The sequence below is a fragment of the Micromys minutus genome, assembly GCF_963924665.1.
Source record: "Micromys minutus genome assembly, chromosome: 21".
Lineage (NCBI taxonomy): Eukaryota > Metazoa > Chordata > Mammalia > Rodentia > Muridae > Micromys > Micromys minutus.
In genome coordinates, this window is record NC_137956.1 from 26,386,137 (window position 1) to 26,406,592 (window position 20,456).

A 20,456-nucleotide genomic window follows, 5' to 3' on the forward strand; every position below is an offset into this window, starting at 1 on the left:
ATGGTTGTGATCCGCCATGTGGTTGCTGGAAACTGAACTCAGGACCTCTGGAAGAACAGTCAATGCTCTTAACCACTGAGCATCTCTCCAGTCCATGTTTTCTTTTTTATTACATATATTTTGTTTATTTTACTTGTGTATATCCAGGATGTGTGGAAGGGGTGCCATAGGATATCTGCAGATGTCAGAGGACAACACCTGACAGTGAGTTCTCACTGCACACTACTTGAATCTTAGGGTCCGAATTCATGGCTAGATCCACTTTATAGACCAAATTCTTAGGACCACTTTCATCCTCAGAACTATTTCATCCCCAAACACAAGGATCTGGGATTTGATACTGTTCTGTTCCCTGGGCTTAGAGAAATGGCAGTGTTAGGAGCAAGATAGTACATGCATACATCTATACATACTCCTTATACCAAAGACCAAGAAAGCTTTTGAATTTTTAGTTTTACCTCAAAATTATACAGAATCCAATTAAATGGATTAAAATCTAGAAGAGTAGCTAGAAAATATCAAGTAACCACAAGGTAAGCCAGAAAAGCCAAGGGTTTTGGTAGCCATAGGATCTGTCCCATCTTGACCTCTTAGATAGTTCGCTCAAACCAAAAGTCCTTAGCCACTTCTCTGGTGTGTCTCAGTGTTCAGCAGTAATATTTAGAAAGGCAAAGCCAAGAATAAAATTATATACGTGCATCTGTGTGTAACTATGTGAATTTCAATCTCTAAAGAATAATAAAATAAGTTTCTCTGTAACCCACAAAATTTAAGAGTATGCTCATCACAAACTTAAATCTAAGTTGCTTTTTTTTTAAGCCATAAGTAAGTTTCAGTCTCTCGAATGAATGAATGTACCATCAATGTCACATTGTCCTCTTTTCCTCGAAAATACAATGACATCATTACTCCCCCGTTTTTCTCAACGTCTACCTGAATTTTTCAGATGCATATTTATGCCGCTTATGATGCTCGTTAAGTTATTGTTCTGCTGCCGTGACAGGACACCATGACCAAAGAGACATAAGAAAGAAAAGTAATTGGGAGCTTGCTTAGAGCTTCAGAGGGCTAGTCCGTGGTCATCATGATGCTTGATTCAGATCTCTGTGTCTGCCTTTCCCACTCTTTCCCCTTGTTAGGACAGTTCCTGAGTCCAGCCACCCCAGGAACAAGTCCCATCTTAATGGCACGGCCAAAACTGAGTTTCAGGTCCTGGAACCCAGCTCCTACCCTGATTCTTGGATGTTTCATGTTTGTCTGTAAACCAGTGAAGAAGGTACAGAGGGAAGATGCTGTGATCCCGTTATCTACAAATAAGACACACAAGTCTCAAATGTGCTGTCTGTGTTGACTTAATTGACTACCTGCAGGTTGCCCAATCCTTTGTTCCCTTATCACTTTAAAATTCCAGGCCAGAGTCCAGAGGAAACCTGGCTGCAAAAGCTGACTCAGGGACCCTGAGACCAGGTGACCCAGATAAGCCCAGTCACCAAGGTTAACTTCCTTGCTTAACCCCTGTGTCAGAATGTGATTGGTCAATGCAACAGCCCATGCTGATTCCCCCTTGCGTTGTGTTCCCATCCTATAAAAATGTATAATCTCCCATTGGGAACATGGTTCAAATCCCAAACTGGCCAGCTTTCTGGGGCTTAGGAAATAAAGTTTTCATTTCTAAGCTTCCATCTCTAAAGTGAGTTTTCTCAGGTTCCACCCGGAACCCAACACCATCAGAGTACTAAGTATCAAACAAGTAATTATATAACAACGCTTCACAAAAATATTTTTAAAATGACAAGGCTATAATTCTAAACCCATTTTTTTCTACTTATGTTCAACCATGTGACTCAGATACTCGGCTCCTTGAGCAATATCGCATTTTTTGTAAGCACTCGGTGTTAGCCTATCTTCTAGGCAGTGCTCTTAGCAATTTAGAAATAACTTTAATTCATAACTTCCTACAAAGTAAATATCATTGCATTTCCTGTTTTACAGGTGGAGAGACCAAGGCAAAGACCACATTTTTTCCACAGCCACAGAGGCAGTGGAGTGGCAGGAGCCAAATGAAGTCTGTCAGCACAGCCCCTACCGCGGGATGTTGTCACTCTTGAAAAGAAAGTAAACCCTGGTGCTGGAATCCTCTGCTTATAGCTTATGTTTCTATTTTCAGCAGCAGAACCCCTTGAGTTACAGCATCAGCTGTCTGAAGATCTCTACTGTTTCTCATGAAAAGATAAAGTCAGTATTTACAATCCCAAAGCCATGTGCGAAAACTCAAGGTTCTAGCCCCAGCACCGGAGGCTTAAGAACAAACATTTAGAAGGGACGGCGATGAAGACTGAAGGCTCTGGGGTTAGACCTCACAGTCTTTCAGTTCTTGAAAGAATCTTGTCATTGGGAGTCTCGAGCATTAAGGTCAAAGGATGGTTTTTGCGACTCCCTCATCCCAGCTGCTGAGTCATTTCCTCGAAATACGGGTCCCCTAAGCTTCATTTCTTTGTTCCGCATGAGAGAGAAGACGAGCAGGAAGTGAAGCAATGCCACACAGATGATGAGTACTAGCTAGCCCATCGTCTTCTTTTTTTCTTAATCAGAAAGTGGTACCTTCCCCTCCCACAGAATGAAAAGATGCCTCTTCCCACACAGCAGCCCTAAGGGAACCTGCTCCTAGGGTGTTGATGGCTGCTGTTCGCTAACAATGAATCTGCTCCCCAGCTGGTTGCTCCTGACAGCAATCTCATGTTCCATATATTTTAGCAAGGTAATCTTCAGAAGGGATGCCTTAGCCCTGCTTTGAACACTGTAGTAGCAAGGCATCATTCAGCTACATCACAGTAAGCACGTGCTCACTGCATGACCAGCCCCTGTGCTCAGCAGAGGAAACCAAAGGACCCTGATGTAAAAGAGGACGGATAGTGTAGAAGCGGCCAGAGGACTAACAGTACTTCCTGAGCTGACAAGGGCACACGGAACTCTGCGGAAACAGCTCCATCATCCTGGGGACCCGTTAATGAGATGACCTTTAGTTGTGCCTCGAAGGGCACTAGAATCGTAAAGGGTGGGAGAAGGGAGACAGAAGGTGTCAATATTTCAAGGAGGAGGGACAGCAGGAGAAAGGGCACAGATGAATGAGAGGCAATAATTTGTTTGTGGGACCTAGTGTCTGAAGCCCTCACGGGAGAAGCCTGGTGAGAAATGAGCCTGTGGAAGAACAAGACAGCCCCTGCCAAAGCTGGCCCGGCATTTTAACCAATTCAGATTTTTATCCCACAGGTGAAAAGGAACGTGGATTTTTCTTTTTTGTTTCATTTTATCTTTTGTTTGTTGTTTGCTTGTTTGCTTGTTTTGTGTTTGTTTTAACTAAAAGCGAGGCAAAGTAGATTGTTTTAGTGATCTTTAAAAATTCTCCGAGAGGCGCAGTCTATGTCTGGAATCTCAGCGGTTGGAAGGCCGGGGCAAGATTAAGAGATCAAGCACAGTCCACCCCTCATGCTGGGACTGAGTCTCAAGCAAACAAAGAAGTTAACCGATAACAGAAGCCACTGTGGTTGGAGTGTGGAAGTCAGGGTAAAGTATGAAATCAGAGGCAGGCGGAATTGCTGATAAAGTCACTCCTGATAAAGGAGAAGCTGAGGAGGGCGGGGAGGGGGTTGCGGTTGTGGGGAGGGACATTTGGAGCCCTTATCCACCGGAGCTGGGCCCAGTAGGTGCTGAGAAGAGAGGAAAGGATAACTCTTGCGTTTGGGGTCTTAGTAAGCTGATGGTACCACCTGGCAAAGAGTAGAAACGGTGGGCAATGAATACATAAATAATAAATACGCACTGAATACACCAGACAGGGGGCTGTTGTTCTGAGAGGAAGGGCATGGGTGTGGGGCAGAGGGGGGAAGGTGGGGGGGGGGGGCAAGGAGACAGCAGCAGGCAGCAGAACCTGAGCTGAATTGATGCCAAGAACGAGAAGAACTAACAAGTGTGAGTCTGTGAAGCCATGGGGCTTTACTATGGGGACTTTACCAGAGGCTTTACCACAGGGCATTCAATAGCAAGAGGCCAGAAGAAGAGGTCAGAGAAGTAAACGTGGAGAGCTGAGAGCCATGAGGGAAGACAAGGTGCTCCTCTCATGGGAGTGGCTTTGCAGAGGAAGGATGCCCCTCTAAGGGCACAGCTTTTTCAGCTTTCTGAGGCCAGTGGGGTCCTCACGTTCTTGCTCCAGGTCACGCAAGACTGCAAAGAGCTCTCTACTGCTCTCTTGTTCCCTATATGGAAACAGTGAATTATTTGTTTTATTTTTGGCATTTTAAATGTGTTATATTTTACTGCTTTATTTGCTTGTTATTGAAACTTAAAATTTATCACGAGTAAAGACATGTAATGTAATATTTTTACCTTCAGCCTATGGCTTTGAATTTACTCTCCAAGTGCCCCCAAAGACTTGACATTCCATATATTATGTCACCCAAGTGCTGGGACTTCTTAAAAATTAATTTCCGAAGCAGCTCATGCACTTGTCTTGGAAATTTCATAAGCATATAAATATATGTTTAATGCCAGAGAAATTTCCATATGCAAAAGCTATCCTTCAGACTGTACGGGGCTTACCCACTCTATCTTCCTATAAATCCTATTGCCTTTTCTTCCCATATTAAGTCACAAGTAGCTGTTGTCCCTGAGGCTTTTGCTGGATATCCCTAGTCATCAGGGAAATGCAAATCAAAACAACACTGAGATTCCACCTCACACCAGTCAAAATAGCTAGGATCAAAAACTCAGATGATAGCAGATGCTGGCAAGGATGAGGAGAAAGAGGAACACTCCTCCACTGTTGGTGGGGTTGTAAGCTGGTACAACCACTCTGGAAATCAGTCTGGTGGTTCCTCAGAAAATTGGACATAGTACTACCTGAAGACCCAGTTATTACACTTCTAGGCATATACCCCAGAGGTGCTTCAACATACAATAAGGACACATGCTCCACCATGCTTATAGCAGCCTTATTTATAATAGCCAGAAGCGGAAAAGAACCCAGATGTCCTTCAGTAGATTAATGGATACAGAAATTGTGGTATATTTACACAATGAAGTACTACTCAGCTATTAGAAATAATGACTTTATGAAATTCCTAGGCAAATGGATGCATCTAGAGAATATCATCCTGAGTGAGGTAACCCAGTCACAAAAGAACAAACACAATATGCAGTCACTGATAATTGGATACTTGCCCCAGAAAGCTCTGAACACCCAAGAAACAACTCACAGACCATATGAAGCTCAAAAGAAAGAAAGAAAGAAAGGCTAAAAAGTGGAAGCCTCAGTCCTTCTTAGGAAAATAAAAATAAGTGTATAGCAAGTGTATAGCACCCTCTCAGAGTGGGGTACACCTAGACCTTAAATCATTAATAATCCAAGAGCTAAGAAACACATGAATAGGGATGCTGGTGAAGTGGCTCAGCGGGTCAAAGTGCACACTGCATAAGCCTAGAACCCTGAGTTCAATACCTGAAACCCACAGCGAAAGAAAATAATCAACTACTGACAGTGTCCTCTGACCTCCACACATGCACTGCCCTGGTAAATAAGCTTATATTTGCACCACACACACACACACACACACACACAAAAATAATAATAATAATAATAATAATAATAATAATATTCTAATTAGTAAAAATTTAAGTTCTTGCACTTTCTAAGCCTTGATTATAATTAAGAAGTAGAGTATAAGGTCAAATTTTCTTCCTCCTCCTCCTTTCTCTCTCTCTCTCTCTCTCTCTCTCTCTCTCTCTCTGTGTGTGTGTGTGTGTGTGTGTGTGTGATTTGAAATTACTGTTGGAAACAAGGCACCAAGCATGAGTCACGATCATGGATGGCTGACCCCCAGAGAACAGGACACACATGCTGTATCACATTTCCTGTCCTCTTGCACAAATACTCCACCTATCATTTCTGAAATGATCCTGGAACTTAAGTTACACCAGATGAGTCAGTAGCTTTCTCTGAACTGAAACACACACATTGAGAATGACTGAGCATTCCAAACTGCTTCCTACCCATTTTCCCAACCCAAAGTCTTCCATTATTCCCTGTTGCATTGAACATGCTATCATTCCTTCAGCTACTTTTAAGTTTGAGAATTCTTCCTGATTTACTCTAAACTAACAACTTCTGAAAATTTCAATTTAGAATGTTAGCCCACTTTTGCTTTCCAATTCACATTTCAGGAACCAAGCTGATTCTCTGATCAGTCAAATGCAATTCCATAGGTGCAGAACTTTAACCAAGGTTACTAAGCATCTACTCTACTTTAAATATTTGCTGAGCAATATAGAAAATATAAAGCACAATATATGTCTTCTTCTTTCCTTCTACAAACATACAAAAATGTTTTGTTTTTGTACAGTGAGAATATATAATATACAATTTCTTGAGAATAACAATAGGACAAAAGCAACTAGAAATACAAGGCAATTTGAATGTACATGAGATATGCTAACATACATTGAGGCAGGAGAGGAACCAATGCTCCTGATGAAGTTCTTGCAGAGGTTTTATGAAGGTGCTGATATGTGAGATAAGGCCTTCAAAGATCGGAAGCATAACATCGCCCAAAGAACACTGAAGCCTGCTTTCTCCTTGATCAAAGAGAAGGAACCCAACCATACATGGTTTATGAGAGTCTTAAAAGAGGGCTAAGCCTGGAGCAGTGGATTGGGACCACCCATAGGTACTTAAGACGCCATGTTGACACCTCTGCCTATAGATGATAACGTTTAATCAAGGGCTTCTAAGCAGAAGGTTGCCTGAATTCTGGCAGCCACAGAATTGGACTGAAGGGAAATTCAGAATTTTAGGAAGACCAATTAAGCAATTATTCCAAACACCTAACAACTTACACCATGCCAGAAAAGATGAGCGAGAAGATAAGAGGAAGCCCTTTCCCACTTTTCTAGGAGACAAGTCATGGGTGGCCTAAGAGTGTGGTGCCGCCATTTCTTGGCATCGTAGTTCTACAAGGCAGGGGTGAGATGAGTGTGAGAATTAGAGGCTGCCCCCAGGGAACCAGAAGGTACACACCAGTAGTTGACATGTTGAATCAGAGCCAAGATGAAAATATAGATGTGGCCTCCCAAAGGAGATTGTGAAAGCTGAGGAAAACGTGGGACACCCAGAGAACTACAAAGAGAAGTGCATGTGCGCATGTGCTGTTCTTTTACGTCTCACACAGGACGACAGATATTTTTAAACATTGCCAAGTACAGAGATTTGATATTAAAACCAAATGGAGCAAACCTGAAGGAAGACAGCCAGAAACCGTTCTGTCAACCTCTCTGTCCACTTCAATCCCAAGAATTAATGACGAATGGGGTAGCATAGTGGTATGGATATGCTTGGCCTAGGAACTGGAACTAGTAGGAGGTGTGGCCTTGTTGAAGTAGGTGTGGCCTTGTTGGAGAGAGTGAGTCACTGTGGGGGTGGGCTTTGAAACCCTTCTCCTAGATGCCTGAGAGCCAGTCTTCTCCTGTTTGCCTTTAGAAAAAGTTGTAGAACTCTAAACTACTCCAGTGCCATAACAGCCTGGATGCTGCCATGGTTCCTGCCATGACAGTAATGGACTGAACCTCAAAACCAATAAACCACCCCCAATTAAATGTTGTCCTTTATAAGAGTTGTCTTGGTCATGGTGTTTCTTCCTAGCGGTAAAACCCTAATTAAAACAGAAAGTTAGGTTCCTGACACAAGTTATTCATCTAGGAAGAGGGAACCTCAATGAGAAAATGCCTCCAAAAAGTTGACGTGTAGGTAAGTCTATGGAAGTATTTTCCGGATTAGTGAATTATGAGGGAAAACCCATCCCACTGTAGATGAGGCTACCCCTGGGCTGGAAGTCCTGGGTTGTATAAGAATGCCAACTGAGCAAGCCATGAGAAACAAGCCAGTGAGCAGAATTCTTCCATGAACTCTGCTTCAGGCTCTGCCTTGAGTTCCTGCTTTGATAGTGTTTATAATAAACAAAGATTAAATAAACTTTTCCTCTCCAAGTTGCTCTTGGGCATGGAGATTATCACATCAACAAAGAAGACAGTAATACCGAGTCTGAAGGTTCAGATATCATCTGCACACATGTTTCCCCTTTTTCATTTGGTTTGGCTCAAAGTGTTTTCACTCTTAATGTACTTAAGAATTAGAATACAGTACCATACATATAAAGCCCCATATGTTCCTTTATATAGGCCATTAAAAGACTAAAAGGGCAATTTTGACTGAAATTTTGCCTCCTTGCTGATTTTAGAACATAATTTCCCTGTCAGATGCAATATTGAATGTGTACCAGGAACATAATACGATATGCACAGCTTAAGGAAAAGCAGCCAAAACCTAACCATCACTCCAATGCGCATTTACTAAGGCCATAATAGTTTCTAATGAAGTGTCTGCCGGATGGCTACAATTAATTATATTAAAATGCTACTGCAGTGAGCCTCTTGGACATCCTGGAAAGACCTAGTATCCTGAAAGGATGGTTTTGATCAAGATGGTAGCTGTCCTTAGAAAGTGTGGATGTGTCTACATATCTAGGAAGTAGCTAAAGTGAAAGGAAGGGTGCAGATCCAGTAAGAGAACAATCCCTCAAACTCGCCATGAGCTCTCCTCAGGACTCATTAGCTTCTTGTCTCTTCACACACCATATCCCTTTCCAAGCTATCTCTGCAAAGTGGCCTCTTGAGCCCAGACCTTTCTCTTCTCTTTCTTTATATTTCCAGTTGGGGGATGGAAGTCGGAGCCTTGCACACACGAGGCAAGAACTCTGTTGCTCAACCGCACGCTTCTCATTAAAAGGTTTCACTGGCTTGCCCAGGATGGCTGTGAAAATTTCCCTCTTGCTTCAGTGCCTTGAGCAACCATGAGTGCAGGCTTCCACTCCCCAGCTGGGCCTCCATTTGGTTGGTTTCTCTTTTGGCACTTGCTTCCCTGACCTCTCAGCCCACAGTGCTATGTCTATACTGTGGACCCTATGCTAGGAAAACTAGAAGACCTAGCTTCACTCTGGAAAAACTATATCCCAATACATATTAATAACAAACCTTTGTCTCAACGACCACAAAGAAAGACACTACTATCCTTTCTCTGTGGACCTACCTTTTAGATTCCAGTTCACCTGACAATCATTAGGAATCCCAAGGCCCAGGGGAGACAGAGAAATGCAGCTCACCGTGTCTGGAGTCGGGTGGCAGCGAGCCACGGGCTGCTGTCTGTCTGTACTCATCATCGCTAAGCCCACACACCCAACCTGGGGCTCAACATGAAAGCTCGCCATGAGAACTTGATGACCAACAGGTTTCCCACACAGGCATTTCTACAAAGCAGCCTTAGGCAGCCGTGCATGGATCTGTGAATAAAAGCAATGGACGGTTTTAGAGTGAAATCCAAATGTCAGGCATAAGAAATGCATTTTTCTTACTTTACTCTGAAAGAAGTCACCAGGGAGCGATTCAGCAAATAAAACCTGTTGAAAATATGAGCATTCCTGCAGGCCTGTTTCCAGTGGGACATTAACACGGGCTTGCAGTAATGCCTCTATTAATGAAGAGAATGTGTGCCTGTGACACACGTATTCATCAGATTCTCACAGGCAAGGACGAAAAATACAGAGGTGCTGGCTCCAGGATCCCATATAGGATGGTATGAGACATGACATAGGTTATAAAAGTGTCACAAAATACTAGGGAGGGTAGCACCAACTCTACCATGAAATAAAACACCAAGATTCTGAAAATTTAGCATGAATGCAAATGAGGAGACATCATACTACGTGATATTATAGAAAACCAACAAGGCTCGCCCCCTACCATCAAGAGCTGTGGGAGTTTAGGGATTGGTTGGGAAGGCTCCCTGCTGACCCATATCAGGGTAGCACAGGCTCTATTGAGAACCTGGATGGTTCCTGGGACTCCAGCTTTATGGACCCGGAGAGAGTATAGGAAGGCCTATGGGGAGTGTTCTTGAGAAAAAGACTGGATCATCAAGTCTCCTTGTCATCCCATCTTACCTCTGTGTCAGGGCAGATTGCAGAGCCTTCTACAGGCTGGGGCTGGGCTCTACTACCCAGACACACACCCATTTCTCTCTTCTTGTTCTGATAGGGGTAATTCAACTTAACTCTCATGGCCTTGTAGGTAATGGCTTGAGTTTCTTATACACCTTTCTAAGGTCTGGTAGAGGAAACCACATAGTTCCCTCCACTATTAGAACACAAGGCTGTGGAGAATGTGGAGTTGTGGACCGAAGTAGTATGTTGTCATGACAGCCATTCAACACACTTAAGAGGCTAAAGCTCAATCAAGAGCTAAGGATTCAAGGGACACAGGAGTCAGTAGGTATCACCAGTACAGCTTCAGAGAGGGGGAGTAAAAACCCCATTAACTACAGAAGACACCCAGGACTTGTTTGTAAGAATCAGGCCATCTCCAGCTTCGCCTGAGGAAAAACCTGAATGTTGGTGGTACTTCTTGTATTTCAAGGGACACACATAGGAAAACATGTTTTTAAATGTTGGTAATTATTAAAGCAAACAGAAAGAACCTGTGAGAAAAAACAAAGCAGCTTTGCCATTTAAACTCCACACAGACGCTCCACAAAAGGCGTTCAGTCGGTAGATGTTACCAGGGCCTCCTCTGTTCCTGCAAAGTTGAGAGGAAAAGAGAAAGAGGAGGCACTGGCTGAAGGCAAGTAAAGGACAAAAAAAAAAAAAAGGCCTCACATTTTGCTAAATAATGTCTACCATTATTTAGACAAAGCATGGAGAAGCCTTGTGGAGACTTAAGCCCAACCGCAGACGAAGCTTTACTTCCCGTGGTCCCAACACAGCCGACTTCGTCACAAAAACTTGTCATGGTGTCAGAGTCAAGGTATCAACCCAATGTGTGTTTTGGAGCAGAGCATGTTTATAAATCACATTAAGTTCTGACAACGCTGGCGATGCTTCCAAGACATGGCAGACTGAATGTGGTTTTCGAGTCTACAGCCCCAACATCAACAAGAACCCGGGAATACTGGTGTTTCTGTGAGGAAGTAAGCTGTCTCCTGTAACCCAGCCACAATTTACGGCGGTGCTCCTGCCAGAAGCCTGCTGAACGCTGTCAGTCTGAAATGTGATGAACACATCAGCTGTCAAGGTCACCAGAAGACACCCCAGAAGTTCCTTTCACTGTTCCTTGTTAGGGAAAACTGGAAATCACTCAATTTTAAGAAAGCCTAAAATTAACAGTTGCTATCAATTGATTTCAAGAGAACAGCATTTTGAAGATAGTGTAAGATTTCTGCAGCATTTGTTAGATGGCAAGAAACAGCCACCATACCATTTCAAAGTGTGTGTGTGTGTGTGTGTGTGTGTGTGTGTGTGTGTGTATGTGTGTGTGTGTGTGTGTGTGTGTGTGTGTGTGTGTGAATGTTCCTAGGCATGTGCATGAGGGGTTTTTGTGTATAAATAGAGAAGGTGTTTTCCTGGAGAAACAGGACACATTCCTATGGTTTCACTGTGAAATTTTTGTTTGTTTTTGTTTGTTCAGTTATCATCAACAGCCCAGTAAGGTTGAACATTTATTAGACCTATTTCACAGATGAGAAAACTGAGGCAAGCAAACCCAAAGGCAGCCCTGGTGAGTCACACAAGCTGGAGATGGCAGAGCTAGTGGGAAGCCTTGGTAAATGCTAGCTATGTCCTGTTGGCCTCTGAACCTAAAGACTCGTGACCCAAGGGACCCAACAAGCTGCAATAATACATTCTGGAGGCATCTTCTGCTTTAGGACTGGAAGCATGAGGCACTGGAGTATCATATTCAGAAAACAGTTTGAGGGAAAAGTCCAGGGCTGGAACAGCTTGGGTCAGCATCCCCAACGAGATGACACCAATGTGAGAACTGGGGAAGGTTGTCCAGTGGGACGCCCCCACTGGTTTCCACTGACATGCGGGGGAAATTGGCTTTGAGTGCAGGCTCTGTGGTACAGCTCCTCGGGCTTGAAGTTGCCCAGCATTACCAGGTCAGCCCCAGCCTCTGTGCCTGCAAGGCCTCCTTCAGGCTGCTACATTTCCACCTCTACCTTCAGGGGGAAACCCGCTGCCTGGGCCTTCAACGCTGCCTTTTCCGTGCTGCCCGCTGCCTCCACTCGGTTGTCTTTTACCATCACCAGGCCTCCCAGGTGGTAGTGGTGGCATGTGGCCCCACCTACTAGGAACCCATACTTCTCTACCAGTCGGAACCCTGGCGTGGTCTTCCTCGTGCCCGCCACGTGTCCAGCCCAGCCGGTGCTCCTGGCCACCTCCACAGCTGTAGTGCTGGCAATCCCACTGCAGCGGACCAGGGTGGTAAGAGCCACCGGTTCCCCCCAGCAGCAGGTGATGGGCAGGTCCCCTGACCTCTGCCACCTTGACCATAGGTGCCAGCTTCGATCCCTCCGGGAGGAACCAGGACACTTGGCAGTTAAGTGAAGATGGCACCAAAGAAAGGTCGCCCAGCCAGAACCCCGGGGGATTTGGCCCACAGCACAGCCTGCGAGGGCCCCCCACACCCGGTAACCAAGGATGCGAAATTGAGACCAGGGCAGTCCTCTTAGCAACCAGCCCTTGACCAGGGATTCCAGGCTTGCATGGGGCAACAGGAGCTGCAGGCCTTCAGGGTCTATGGTGACGTGGACAGTCAGTGTGTCCACACCTCTGTTTAGATCGAAAGTTCTTCGCTGTGGATTTTTAAAGCAGGTAATGCTTGCTTACATGCTTTTTGCACTCTGTTGTAAATTTATTTTCCATATAAATAAATATTATCTCATTACCAACCATCGCCGCTAGAATCTAGCAGACCATGAAATAGGCTTCTGAAGACCGCGAAGTGCACTTAGACGCAGGAAAAAACAAAAAAAAAAAAAAAAAAAAAAAAAACACTGTTTTTGGCTTCTTGCTTAAGAACTCGTGGAAAAAAATAAAAATTTTATATAACAGCTTGGAGAACACATACTATCTAATCCTTTCCACCCAGAGGCAGTTCTGAAAAGGAAAGCAGATTGCTAATAACACTGGGAAAGAAGTCACTTTCTATTTCTGCCTCTTTGTCTACCTTCCTAATATTTTGAGCTCTCAATTTCTTTTTTTACAATAATGCGAGAGTCCATTCACTTAACTGCAAAAGCTGTCCAAGGAGTCATCCTGAGCCTTATATCCACTCAGTTAAATACTGTCATGATCATTCCACACTCCCCACTTACTTTAAGTACATAACAATGTCCAAGTATAATGTCAGGGAGAGCATTACCTAATTCTAGATTCCATGTTGAAACATCAATAAAATGCCAAAGAGGTGGGTGCATACTCCATTAATTAGGGTAGAGATGTCCAATTACCCAATAATATCCACAGCAAATGCTCACAGTCAAATATAAAGACATTCATTTAAATCTTTCCTTAAATTACATAAATTATTGCTGTTGTTTTTATAAAAATATCAAAAAGTTGATGTATCCAGAGACCAAAGTTTGAATGGAACATTTAAGTGCCTTTCCAAAGAACCATTACAACATCATATTTTTGCCAGAATTTCAACTGAGTAGGATGTGTATCTGCACAGCACTAATCCTACTGCCTGGTTTAGCAACTGGCAGATGCCCAGAGACTGATGCAGGAGCCTGGCACAGCATGACTGGTCAGTTTTGATTGGCAGAAAGCACAGTGTGGGAGGCACGGCAAAGCACACAAAGGCACACTTGTCTTCCATGTCTCGAGAGCCCCAGAAAAGAGGCTGTGTGAGAGTCCCCGGATGCTGACACAGCAAAACCATCAAAGCTCCACGGCATGAATGAACTATGCTGATCTTTGAATTTATCAGAACGTGGAAGTTTTAAAAGAACTTTGAGCTCATACTTGAAGGGGTAAAAAAAAAAAAGATCATCAGTTAAAGCAGCTTGATTTGATATGGTGTTTCTGTTGCTCATTAGCGGTTGTTTATTTCAGGCAGTCTTATTCCAAAATCGAGGGTATCCTTAGCTATTCGAGGAATTTTGAAAACTCTGTGTGTGTGTGTGTGTGTGTCTGTGTGTGTCTGTGTGTGTCTGTGTGTATCTGTGTATGTGTTTCTGTGTGTGTTTGTGTGTCTGTGTGTGTCTGTGTGTGTTTAAATTTAAACTTATAGAGTAAAGTAGAATGGTTGTTGTGACACTTGAGCTTCTGGTTGGTGGAAACGCATTCCTACAGAGACAGCTGGTGGGGGTGGGGAGCTTTGAGAACCCAGCGGAACCACTTCTGCTTCAGAGCAGTGTTCTCATGATCACACAGGGAGCACTAGAAATCATGAACATCCTGGGAGGGGACCTGACAAACTATTCCCAAGCAGGTGGCTCCACTCTCCAGTCACTCCCAAAATAGTCAACTGGAACCTAACATCCCAAAGAGCAAATATTCCTTTTACAGTAAACAGGATGTAGGAGCATAGAAAAGCAGCCTCGCCAGGAAACAAAGATGTCACATCAACGTGTCAGTATCCATAAGAGGGAAGCAGAGTCTGGGAAGGCTGGTCAAGCACAGACCTCACCTAGCATGCACCAGAACCCCAGTTCCATCCCCACGCAGGGGAATCTGGGTGTGGAGTGGCTCTAGACTGAAGCATATAGGTAACATCACAATTGAGTGCAATCTGTATGCATCATCCCCTATTAGGAGCCACAAACACACACTCACACACACTCACACACACTCACACACACTCACACACACACATACACACACTCACACTCATATACACACTCACACACACACATACACACACTCACACACACACACAAACTCACACACACTCACACACACACACACTCACACACACTCAAACACACTCACACACACACTCACACACACACACACACTCACACACACACTCACACACACACACTCACACACACACACTCACATACATACACTCACACACACACAAACTCACACACACTCACACACTCACACACACTCACACACATTCACACACACTCAAACACACTCACATACACACTTACACACATACACATACACTCACACATTTAGGAAATAACATAAAATTTAAATGTGAATTTAGTAGGAGATAGAATAAAACAATTTTTATTTTATTTTTAGTTTTGATGATAGAACTGTACTTACCGTAAAAAAATAGCCCTTATTTCATAAGACATTCATCTTGAAGTACCCTGAAGTATCAGTTATAGTATGATAATAACAAATAAATGAGATGAACACATGAAAGATGTTAACCATTGTAAACTGTAAATACTAGTATGTGAGTGGCCATCACAGTCTTCCCTTCATATTTGATATACTTTGAGATTTTAATGAAACAGATTATAAACAAACAAGAGATATCTACTAAAAACTTTAAATTGATTCTATTATATCTTATTTATTGATAGAAAAAGAACATTTGTATTATATGTACTTCTTTTCCTGCCTGATGAGTCAACAAGACCTGTTGACTTCATACTTGCATTTCTTTTTTTTTTTTTTTAAACTTTTAGAGACAGTCTCTAGTCTCTTATAGCCCAAGATGGCCTTGTACTTGAGAGGTAAGTGAGGCTGACCTTGAACTTCTGACCCTCCTGCCTCTGCCTCCCACCTAATGATATTTCAGGGATGGACTCCAAACCACTTTAACCAAGATTTCACACAGGCTAGGCAAGTGGGCTATCATCTGTCCTCTCCCCTGCCCGGGATCATGCTTCATTTTCAATGTTTTCCTAAAGGTAACCTATATCTGCCTTGATTCTGCCTTCATGCTCTTCTGTAGAACATTCAGGAGTATGTTTTCTCCTTCACTGATATTCAAACTTACCACATGACCTAAATGTCCTTTATAGATGTTTGAATGTTTTAAATAATGGTTATTAAGCATGGCTTTGTTTGCAACACACATGCCTTCTTATAGTAAGCAATATATCCTGAAGTTGTTGTATACACATGTGTAGGCATTTTCCTCATTAAACATCTGAGAATCATTTCTACAGAGATAATATTCAACCAGTCCCAGTTGGCAACCATTTTGGTTTATGATTTTTTTTTCTGTACAGAAAAAAAAAAAATCTTTAAGGTGGATTATCAGAAATAGAATTGGTAAATTACCAAAGAACCCAATATAATAAAAAGCAGAAATGATTTGAAATGCACAGGTGGTATTCTTATGTAAGAAGGGGCTTCCAGCTGTGGCCAGACCAGCAGGGAGCTGGCTAACACAGTGTCACCATATCAGTGGGCCTCCTTATGTTCCTGGCCCTGGCCTGAAAGCAGGAAGAGAATTATAAAAATATATTTTGAAATGAAGTTTCCTTTTTATCCTTATTATAAAAGTAAACTGCTCACGGTAGCTGTTTTGAAGAGCCCTGTAATATATCATGAAGACAGCAGAACGCTTAGGTTATCAGCACCCCAAATGACCCCCAATATCCACTGCCCTTCCTTATTTCAGCCAGATGTTATAGTTATAGTTCCTTTGTAAATAGCAATATTGTTCTTTTTTTTTCCCAGCCACAGGATGGATTAAACAAATGTCATGAATTTGAGAATAAGGAAAAACTTCAAGTAATACCTAATTTTTTTTTCCATTAGGTAAAGTTCTGTTTGGGAAACCGCAAAGAAGAAAACCATATTTAGTAGAGTCAGCAAGCGGCGACATGTCTAGGAACATGACTCCAACACTCCCAGGGCCTGGGCCCAGACAGAAATGGCAACAAAACCTCCCAAGCTTCCAAGCTCCGCAGTGCTGATGTGCGTTTTATACCTTCCCCCACTGGGGAACTAGCAAGACTTTGCCTTGTGTGTGGCCAAGTAGAGAGGAAAGCCTGGGTACTTGCCTGAGTGGTTTAAGGTTCTGGGCCAAGTAACTATCTGGATTAAGGATTATCTTCCGGGAGGGGCTAAAGCACAGATCCTGAGTTGAGAATTGGAAGGAAGATACACATGAAACTGTAAGGGCTGAGGTGAGGAGGGTTTGGAAACGGGAACACGTGGTACACAGCAGCACACACTAAGGAAGAATAGTACAAAGTTATTCCGGGTAGATGTAAAAGACAATTTTGAAGGCTGAGGATATGGCTCATTTGGTAAAGAGCGCTTGCCACACAAACATAAGGACCTGAGTTCAGATCCCTGGCACCTACATACAAAGCTGGCACAACAGCACACCCCTCTGAATCCCAGTGTGGAGGATGTTAAGTCTGGTAACATATTGTAACCTTTCCAGGAAAAAAGAAAAATCTCAGTACGATGCCTCACTGGCAGCCGGTCTAGCTGAACCAGAAAGTTCTAGGCTGAACTAAGGCTTGAACTAAGGCTCAGTGCACTTCTAGTGACCTAAACAGATGCATAGATACCACAAGCACACAAGCACACACACACACACACACACACACACACCCCACACACACATACCCCACATACACGTTTTTATAAGAAGCATGTCACAAATGCTGAAAGACTATGAGAAGACAGCTAAATTCCAACAAATTGCAAACCTTGCAAATGACAGTGTGTTTCCAAGTGACACAAATTAACAGAATGAAGTCATTGTTTTTTAACACATATATGTCCTATAGTTTGAACTGGGGGAAAGTAAAATCTCAAAAAAATAAAATAAAATAAAATAAAAAGGAGGTTACTTATCTCTAAGCACAAAAGAGCTGTTATCATCAGACACAAAAGAAGAGTAAAGAAAGTCCACAGATAATGGCCGGAGAGACAAGACCAACAGGAAGTAAGCAAGCTTTCTTTTCACGGCAAGAAGAAAGCTATACTACCGAGTGCAAACAAAAATGACAAAATGTGGGGGGAAATAGTCCAATGAGAGGGGTTTACTGTGGGGTGTCCGCATTTGAGCAGGTGGGAAACTTCTACAGACATCTGGAAAGAGGCACTTGGTAAGAACGTACTCAGTGAAATCTCAGAGTCCACACAGACTTTGTGAGCAGCTGTAGAACCCCCGCCCTAAGTGAGGGATACACCTTATGTGTCCTCTGAGAGGAGGGCGGGCATCACCTCTGTCCCTTCCACAGGTAAGCATTCATGTTCACAGACTGGCAGCCTACACTTACTCTCTACCAACAGCATTCTGATGCCATTTTCATTAAGAAGAGTTACAAGTCAGATTCAAAGAGCATGAAAGTCAATTTGGGAGAACTGAAGGATTTGGGCTACGCATCTGAATGTTTGATGTGACTTCTCTGGAAGAGTCGAGACAGGTCGTTTAAACATCATTTAAAGTATTTATGTATTTCTGTCTCCACGGTCTGACAACACATTGCAGACTTAAAAAAAAAAAAAAAATTGTTCCCATGACCAGTGACATCATAGGTCCTTGGGGAGAATTTAGTGACATTGTTTTCCTAAATGGTCATGTCAAACACCTTGGAAATTGTTATGACTATATCCATGGGGCTGTGTTCCTTCCAGCTTTGGGCAGAGAAGTTTCTTCTGGAGATGTGTGACGGTTACTGCAGAGATAATGTTCAAGGCTCTGAGAATGAATTAGTTTTTTAAACAAAACAGACTTAATGTTCTTTATAGGCCACCGCATCTAGATTCAACTGTACCAAACCCAAATGTAAGCCCCCACTGCCGAGTATCCCTCCCACGAGCCACAGTAGGATTAAGTTCAACTGAGCCTGCTCCAGCTGTCTTCTATATGTAATGCAATGGTGTTTCTGCTACATCTCTAATTAGATTGACATGAAGTCAAGTAACAACTCACAAAACTGTCACAAGAGAAAAGCCTCAAAAGACATCAGCAGAAGGATGCACTTTGGAAGACAAGCCAATGGCCTTTGCACAGCTATTTTCCCAGGGTTTCAAATTCCTGCCTTCCTTTTATCCTGTGCCACGATCATAAACGTCTTACCATATCTTTGTTAACATTTTTGCACACAGTGTGAAGAGATGCCAACATGACAGGAATAACTATTTTTTGTTTCCTCAGTTGGCTGATAATACGCTAGAACACTTTTCTGCTGGGAAAAGAGAAAAACAAGAACACTCAGAAGAGGGTGTGCAGTGACTCATGTAGCTCAAAGTAACTCCTGCCACTTTACTGGGGCTCTGAATTAGGTGACCATACCAGCTCCATTTCTCTAGAGGTACTTACAAAGAGCCCTTGGAGTAGCTTCTGTCCAACAGGAAGAGAGCTGAGGTGGTTTTGAGTTTTGTGTCCACAACTCCAGAAGGACCAGATGGACATGGGTAGAAAGGGGACTTTTCTGGGCATTTCCCTTGGAGCAAAACCATTTCTGTCCCAGAGCCCTGCAGCAAAGCTCCTCATGTATGTCATCTTTGCTGTGCCCTGGAAGCATTCTCTATGGCAATGAAAGAGGATTAGCTTATTTCCATGAGCCCTGTCCCTTTTAAACCAGAAAGACACGTCTTCTTCATCAGAAGCCCATTGGCGTGAAGAGGAGAGAAGCCACAAGACCAGAAAGGGATGGGCAGGGTAACAGGCAGGAGGAATGGGCACTGAGAAGATCAGGAAACCCTATCATTTAACACCAGATTGCTTTTTAAGGGGAGTGTAGGTGGTCCTTAGTGCGCAGGAAAGGACAAAATGGAAGAGAAGCTGTTTGATGTTCTATGTCCATCCACTTCTTTTATGCATCGCCAGATACCTTTGTCACTGTGTTCCACCAAAACAAGTTTCATTTCTCATAAGGTTATTAACTATGGCAGCAGCTTACATCTTCCTAGTAGGTTGTTTTCATATATATATATGAAATTACATATATATATAATTATTTAGTAGGGAAGTCTGTCAAGAAATATGGGTCTCTGCAGGTCATGTCTACATTTTCTCAAGGGTGAACGTATGTGAGGTACTTTTAAATTGCATCAGCCATATTTTTAGTGCTAGTGAAATAAGCAACATTTTCAAAACACTGTGTACTTGATCAAGTTGGATTTCAGGCCTTTTACTGCTTATCTGTCAACACCAAAGTGACATTGCCCTTGAAATTCTAATGGGCCTGTTTTCTGTTCTCACCGCCCTGCCGTAAAGGACCAATTCATTCCCAAAACCTGAACTGTAATACAAGTAGTAACAATGGAGCAATTACTGAAAGTTACAGAGTGTTATTACAGGACTCTCCTCCCAAGCAAAACAACCGCCATCTTTGGGAGTTCAACTCTGCCACTTACCAATGATCATCCCAGTCAAGCTTGTTGACTGTTTACGTGTTTCTATAAAGGCAATCGCATACAGGTGAGATCAAGAGCCCTCACCTGAGTATCCAGACACTCAATACCACCGACTGTCTGCAACTCTGCCCTAATTGGACATGGCTGCTGGGAGGGTCTAGAATAAAGAGACCACTCACTATATATTAGTGAAGACTCGGGTAGGGCTATCAGAAAGCCAACGACAATGCTGGGCAAAGTCCTCACTTCGATAAGTAATCCCTCACCTAT

General features: G+C 43.1%; 1 pseudogene across 1 annotated transcript; it reads right to left on the minus strand.

The window, feature by feature from the left end:
* Nucleotides 1-11,708: 11,708 nt before the first annotated feature.
* On the minus strand, nt 11,709-13,758 carry LOC308434372 (nicotinate-nucleotide pyrophosphorylase [carboxylating]-like; annotated as a pseudogene). The gene is made up of 2 exons: nt 13,624-13,758; nt 11,709-12,730 (listed from the first exon to the last, which is right to left on the minus strand). The product of its transcript is annotated as a nicotinate-nucleotide pyrophosphorylase [carboxylating]-like (transcript).
* Between the last annotated feature and the right edge of the window lie 6,698 nt (nt 13,759-20,456).